Source organism: Echinops telfairi, unplaced genomic scaffold (genome assembly GCF_000313985.2).
Source record: "Echinops telfairi isolate 266 unplaced genomic scaffold, ASM31398v2 ScPeMD7_4225;HRSCAF=4972, whole genome shotgun sequence".
Taxonomy (NCBI): Eukaryota; Metazoa; Chordata; class Mammalia; order Afrosoricida; family Tenrecidae; genus Echinops; species Echinops telfairi.
Genome location: NW_022108124.1, coordinates 17,958,958 through 17,966,308, shown reverse-complemented (window position 1 = coordinate 17,966,308; position 7,351 = coordinate 17,958,958). Strand labels below are relative to the sequence as shown.

Below are 7,351 nucleotides of genomic sequence, written 5' to 3'. Positions count from 1 at the left end.
GGAGTGAGCCTAGCCTAGACTGTGCTGGTGGTAGAGGGGCTGCTGTGCAGAAGACTCTCAGAGACATGCCCCAAACACACTGCCATGCAGTCGGTTCTGACTCACAGTGACTCTCAGTCAGGGAGGGCTGCTCTTGTGGGTTTTTGAGCTGCAGCTCCTTTAAAAAAAAGTTTTATTGACACATAATTCGCATAATATACAGTTCAATCGTTTCAGCACATCAGGGAGAGTTGTACAATCATCACCTGTTTCAAAACATCTTCATACCTGAACTCAACGGAATTAGCTTTCCATTTCCCCCCACCGTCCTCGGCCATGCCCCCAAGGAACCGTGACTCCAATTGTAGTCTCTCTAGATCGACCTCTCCTTTCACAGACAGAAAAGATCTTAAAAAGATCTTATAAAGATCTACCTTTCACAGACAGAAAAGCACTTAAAAACAAAAACTAACAACGATCACAAAGTGAAACCAATGGGACACCTCAGCGGAAAAGAAAGCAGAAATTAATAAAAGAACAGATTTACATGGATCCTAAGGAGATCAAATGACAGAGGGCTACATCCTAACCCAACTGCATCTGCTACAGCCTGTTTTCCAATGTACTCTGCATGGCAGCAAGGACACTCACATCCCTGGTCCATGATCAGAGGGGTTACACCAGGGCCTTAATCCACGACTTGACTCTTGGCAGGAACAGTCTTGGCTTTCTCCTGCAGAGCGGCTGGTGGTTTCTAACTACGGACCTTGCAGTTAGCAGGGCTCGGAGATAGCTGTCTTCACACCTAACTTGGTACATACTTTAGAAACGATCTTAGTGCTCACTTTCGGGGCGGCGTGAGGGGCAGAACTTGACAAAAGCATTAGAATTCTACGGTGACAGCAACCAGGGCTGCTTCAACTGCTCACCTGGGTTCTGAACAATGTTTGCTCGGGGCTGGGTTTTCTCCCTGGCTCTCTGTGTGGCAGCAGCAGCAACAGCCAGAGAATGTACTGTGGCAGGGTGTCTAGGTTTGCAGACAGAGCCCACCTGCATGGTGGCTGTCCTGGGGCTCCATCACAGAGAAAGGCAGAGGGTCAATCATCTTTGGGGTGCCGAGTACTGCAGGAAGAATGCTGGCCAACCTGGCTGCTAAGTTAGGAACCTCAACCACGGCTCACAACAGGGGTGACCTACGTAAGGTTGAAGCTGGGATCCTGGAGCCCCCAGTTGGTTTTCCACCACTGCTGAGGACCCGGGGATGGGAAGCCTGTCTGTCGGCACAGGTAGCTGCCGACACAGGGGCTGCTGGGTCCATACCTTCAGAGTGGGCCCTTTGTGCGGGGCTCCCATCCAATGTTCACGTCATGGGGACGTGTGTCCAGTGGGCAGTCTGGAGCCCTACCCCCACAACGGGAGGTGTTTCAAGGACCTCGGTTCCTCTGTTGGTTGCTACCGGGGGCTTTGCTCTCCCAGGGCATGCTCCCCGAAGCTGTCATCTTTCTCACTAGGCATGCCCTGTCCCTCCCCTTTGCCCACTCAAAGTCATCACCACCAAGAACCCAAGCAAAGGCCCCGGCTCCGAGGCACCACAGCGCACTTCCAGGATCTGGGAGGAAATGTCTAGTTCGGTGGCGTGTAATCCTTCAGCATGGACCTGTCTTGGAAGAAGTAGAGCTCCTTAGAAGTGAGGTTGACCAGGCTTCCTCTCACTCACTGTGGACATGTTAGCCAAACCCCCAAACAAACTCACCGCTACCAAGTCAATTCTAACTCACGGCGACCCCGACAGGACAGGACAGCCTAGAACTGCCCTGGTGGGTTTCTGAGGCTACAACTCTTGACTGGGAATAGAAAACCTCATCTTTCCCTCTTGGAGTGGCTGGTGATTTCCAACTGCGCAGGGCTGCTTTGGATACGTTATCAGTAGGGACCAGTCCCTGGAGAGGGATCAGCCCCACTGGGGGGATTGTGAGGATGGTGCAGGGTCCTTATGAGTCAGAACTGACTTGCTGGCCCCTACCCCTCCCCAGCCCACCCTCCAGAGGGGCTGTGACTCCGTTGTTTTCCCAGTGAAAAGCCGGGTCATACTGATTCCTCCATAGGAATCAGAACACTGCCTGGCCTGGGTTTTTCCTCCACACGCTTTGTGCTGAGGGTTGGGGAGAGAAGGACAGCAGCCTCAGTCTGTCTGCGGGGAGGAGGAGGTGTCCTGCGAGGCCTGCTGGGTAGTGTCCTGGCTGGTCCTGGAGTCTGGAGTGCAGCCTGGGGTGGGGTGCGACCCTGGTGTTGTGAAGTAGCCGTTTTCCGATTGGTCACGGCCTGATTCACAACACCAGCTGCCCCACCGCACCATGCCTGGAGGTTGGAGGTTGGAGGTCGGAGGTCATCTCAGCTTCCTGCTGCCTCTGCCAAGTGCGGGGAGAGGAGGAGAGGAGGGGAGAGGGAGGGGGATGTCCAGGGAAGGAGAGAGAGTGGAAAAGGGTTAGAATCAGCGTGCAAGCCCGATCAATCATCTTGTTGCCCTCCCTCCCCATCCAGTAGAATTTCTCCCTTTTAAAAATTGTTTATATATATATATATATATATATATATACAGTAGACATATATGTGTGTGTGTGTGTATATATATACATACATATATATACATATATATATGACACCTGCTAACTCAGCATCTGTCAGGTGTACAATTTAGCAACATCAAGTACATTCATCATGCTGCGCAACCACCCCCATCCTTGTCACCAAATTCCCCATCATCAGAGACAAACCACTACGCGAGGAGCCCTCCTCTCCCTGCTCGCTCACGCACCGGACAACCACGAATGAGCTCTGGCATCCGGGCCTTCGCGGGTTCTCATCACTTCGGTGCCGGGAGGGCAGCCCCTATTTGCTACCAGTCCCTGGGTGGGCGCACAGCCGAGAGGCGCGCTCCCTCTCTCCGCATGGCTGCGCAGCGAGAGCATCTCGCTTGTTCTGCCCCGTCCCAGCTCCCAGGAAGCTTGGGGCCTGGACAGGCGCCCCCCCTGGGCAGGGGCTCTGCGGCCCCCACCAAATCCTCAAGGGGAAGTGCAGGCCCTGAGATCTTGGCACCTCAGATAGCCTGGCTCTCTCCACGCTTGGGGCAGGGAGCACCCAGTGTCCCCCCTTGCCCCACTCACGATGGGTTACACCTACACTCACTTTCTCCTGGCTGGAATCTCATCAACAACGATCTGTATTGGCTCTCTCACCCACCTCACCTCCTCAGTCCCTGTTTCCTGTGACCCCCCTCCCACATAAACCACTGTTTTGTGCCATGGTGTCTCAGACTCAGTGACCCTCTAGGACTGAGGACAACGACCCCTTAAGGTTTCCAAGGCTGTCAGTCTCTACAGAAGCAGACTGCCACAGCTTCACGGCCCCCCAGAGCAGCGGGTGGGTCTGTACCGCTAACCTTGAAGTCAGTAGCCAAGTGCTCAACCTCCACTACCAGGGCCCCTTCCACAGGAAATGACCTGAACTATTTTCTGTGGGGGCTGCCCATTGGGTACATCAAATGAGGATGACTTTCAGCAGGGCACGGCCAGGGGGAGGGGAGCCTGAGCTGCACAGGGATACCTGCTGGGGTTTTATATCGGGAGTGTTTTGATTCCTAGGACGGACTGACTTTCAGGGACCCAACACCCCACAGCCCACACCTACGGCCATCGAGTCGATTCCAGTTCACAGAGACCCTGTTTGGGTTTCTGGGGCTGTAAGTCTTTCTGGGTGCAGACAGCTTCAGCTCTCTTCCCCTGAGCATCTAGCTGGTGGATCAGAACCACTTGACCTTGCAGCCAGTAGTCCAGTCTATCCCACAGCACCACCGGGGGCTCCTTCCAGGGGACAAGAACACACAAGTCCGGCAAAACCACCCACTCCAGGTTGGGATCTTCGGGAATGTGGGTTTATTGTGGGCTGGGCCTGCGCTTCTTCATTGCTTTTCCTGAGACAGTGACGCTCTGCAGGGGATCCTTTTGGCTCCACCATCCCAGGGTATTCTGTAGGGTCAGGAAGTCGCTGCACACGTGTGTGTGTGTGTGTGTGTGTGTGTGTGTGTTGGGGGAGGGAGGGAGGGGAAAGCATTAAAGGTAGTCTTTCATGTTAAGAAGGCTGCAATCACCAGGATCATTTGTGGCAATTTGCAAGAACCTTCGAGGGGGGCTTTCAAAGAAAGCTTGCCGGCCACCCTGGGTGGATTCACACAGTTAACATCACCTGCAAATGGATTTCCCGCGTTGGTCACGGCAGACGCCCGTCAATTCAGCCCCGTCGGCCACATCTTTATCCTTGGCAGGTTAATCCTGCCACACGCCTCTGCTGTGCGCATGCCACGCTGCAGCTCTGCCTGACAATGCATGCCTGCTAATCCTGTTGTATCAGCTTTGGGGGCCTGTCTGGTTCTTTCAATGGTGGAAAAACCGTGTCGAAGGGTTTCTGCCAAGACCTCTCTCCTCGCCTATTCCGCCACCTTCCTTCCTTCCCAAACAAAGTTTCTAGTCAATTAGGTGGTTTAAAACTCAACCCGTGTCTGGATACCTGCCAGTGTTCTGGGGCAAAACTGTCAAGGGTCTCAGCAACCTCCAGTGCTTCTCTGCAGCCCCGCCCAGCTGTCCCCGGAACATGCGTGGAAAGGGGAGAACCGGGAAATCAGTCAGGGGCTCTTTCCCCAGTCTCCCTGCACTCAGAGGGCTTAGAGAAGGCTGGACGGGGGGCCCTCAGATCAACCTGGAGCTCTGGCCCCTCTACCGGGCTGTGGTGGAGGCACTGGCTTGAACGATCAGGGGAGAGAGACGCAGACCCATGCCTGCGTGAATCCCTCCAGGCGCCACGGTGAGCTGCCCCTTCTGTCCACGGATGGAGGGGCTCAGAGCCTGGGGGGCGGATATCCATTAACTAACCAGGTGTAAGTCTTGGCAGGGCCCCTGCCTGGTTCTACAAGCTCGCTGCAGACAAGGTTGGAGGGGGCGGGGGATGGGGGTGGGTGCAAGTTGTTAGAACTCCCCGAGTTCACTTTCTTCATCTGTGAAATGGACGAAAGCTCCACACGTGTCCCAGAGGCTTGCTGTGGGAGGATTCGGTGAGCGGCTGCCTGGCCCGCGCTGAGAAAGGGCGGGCACACACGGAGCAGGCTCCGGGCAGATGCAAGCGGACCTCAGGAGGGCGTAGCCCAAACCGCCGCTGTTGGCAGATGACTCGGATGTGCCGTACAATCCCGCCTGTATCTTTTAGGGCCTCCAGGAGCAGACCCCACGGTCCTGCCTGCTAACTGCAGCGCTTTGGAGATGAGCAGCCCCTTCCAGTCTTCTGCCCACTGGTCTCCCTGTTACCCCGGGCCACCCTGGGTGATTGGTGGCAACGCCAGGTGCCGGGGTGATGGGATGGGAGCAGAGTCGTGGATACTGTGCGACTCACGGCATGTCTTCGACCTCCTTTGAGATCCTGCTGGCCTGCGTGGGTGCTGGGAGAGGAGGTTCTGCAGGGCGTGGTTCTTGTGAGGACCCACTGCCAAGGTGCCAGGGCTTCCCGGCGCCACCCGCCTCCTTCCCCACCACAGCCTGCAGAGAGCCCTGCGACAGTCATGTGGAATACTGTCTGGAGAGCCGCAGGCACAGGGCCCGGATCCTAGCACAGGCGCCAACCTGGGGGCTGCAGCGTTGAGCGCGCTGCGTGTGTAGGGCCCGTGGGTCAGGCAGAGCCTGGCCCTCGCTCCCTCCCCGGCCTCTCAGCGCAGCTCCAGGAGGAGGCCTGGCGAGACCTGTGAGTGGGTTCTAAGGGGCGATGCGCATGTGCAGATCCGAGTTAGGACTCAGCTGATTGGAGCACGTGGATCTTTTCACGATCACCTCCAGGGTGGAAAGGCAGCCTCTGGGACGCAGCGGTTGAGCAGTTTGGATCCACCAGCCGCCCCATGGGGGAATCGCTGTGCATTTCTGGAAAAGGCAGTAGCCTGGGAAATCCGATGGTGTGGGTCTGTGTCCTTTAGCATCGTTATGGGTCAGCGGGTTTGGCGTGGGGTTGAGGGTGAGAGGTTGGACCTCTTTGGTGCTGGATGTATCAAGGTGTAGTAATTGTTCGTTCACCATGCTGGAGGTCTTTTGCTTCCTGGACGAGCTATGGGCTTGCCTAGGCGACTCACTCACCCTTTTCCCCCGACTTTTCTTTTCCTGGATCACCATCAGGCGAGCCTGCTTGACAGGCTAGACTCCACCCCTTCGCTCTTAATACCCTCCAGTTGACATGAGATGATGCAACTACCACAGTTGCTATGAATCAGAATCAATTCCATAGCAAGGAGTATGGTTTTTAATGGCAAAAAAACAAAAAAACTTTTCATTCACGACTTAGGTAGGACACTAAGCATTCTAAGCTAACAATGCACCAGTGATTAGAAAAACCCCGTATCCCAAAGTCTTAAAATCCTGCTTTTATCTGCCCACGTCTGCAACAGAATCAGTTGGCAATGCTTCATGCGGATGAAAGCACGACGGAATCGAGCTATTTGAACAATGAGCAGTTCTGACCCAAGGCCACTGAGGCACCCCTGGGGTGCTGCCTGGTGTCATGCTGGCTGGGCAGGCCGTCCAGCTCCTTGTCTTGAGAGAGCCAGGCTTACCCAGCAAAAGGTAAACATCTCTGAACTCTGCTTACCGGATGGATGGCAGCATGAGCTCCCCAGTGCACTTCCTCCTGCAGGATCCATCACACATCCGAGGCTCCCAGAGGGTAATTAATCTGGGGAAGGCAGAGCTCCTTCCCAGGGACGGAAGGGCAGGCAGGGGAGAATAAAGGCTGGAAGCAGAGCCACTAGCGCCCGTTGGGATCTTTCCAGGAGGCTGTGCTGAGCCACGGGGCCCCAGGGAGCTTTCTGGAGTGGCTAATTCCCAGTCAGATAATTCACTTTGGCCACGACTGAGCACCAGGGAGCAAGTTTTCGGTTTCTTCTTTTTCTGCTGTGTGGTCAGCTGCCTTCTTGGCCCTGTGTGTTCTTCTGAGGCCTTTTAAAGCCAGCTCACAGTTAGCTCCGGCCCCGAGTCCACGGCAGCCCTGGAGATGCACTGGCCTCCACAGGCCTGCCCCAGGGCAGCTCGCTGGGGTCTGAACACCCAAAAGAGATCCACTTTGGACTTTGCTTTCAGAAGCTCGGCTTTTTCCCTGTTCAGTGTTGGAGTTGAGAGTGCTTTGAGGGGTGTTGCGCTTATTTTCTGCCCCCCTCCTTCCCTTCCTTGTTTATGTATGTGTGTGTGGCTGGTTGGGGTGGGGAGGCCTGGGGGTGACAAGAAGGAAGTGAAGACCCCGAGATAGTTATTGTGACAATCTGGCCGATAAACACTTGTGGGGTTAATTG

General features: G+C 55.3%; 1 pseudogene; it reads left to right on the top strand.

Annotated features, from left to right (window-relative positions):
• LOC101639116 overlaps positions 1 to 7,351 on the top strand; it is a 62,298-nt pseudogene that overhangs the window by 35,901 nt on the left and 19,046 nt on the right.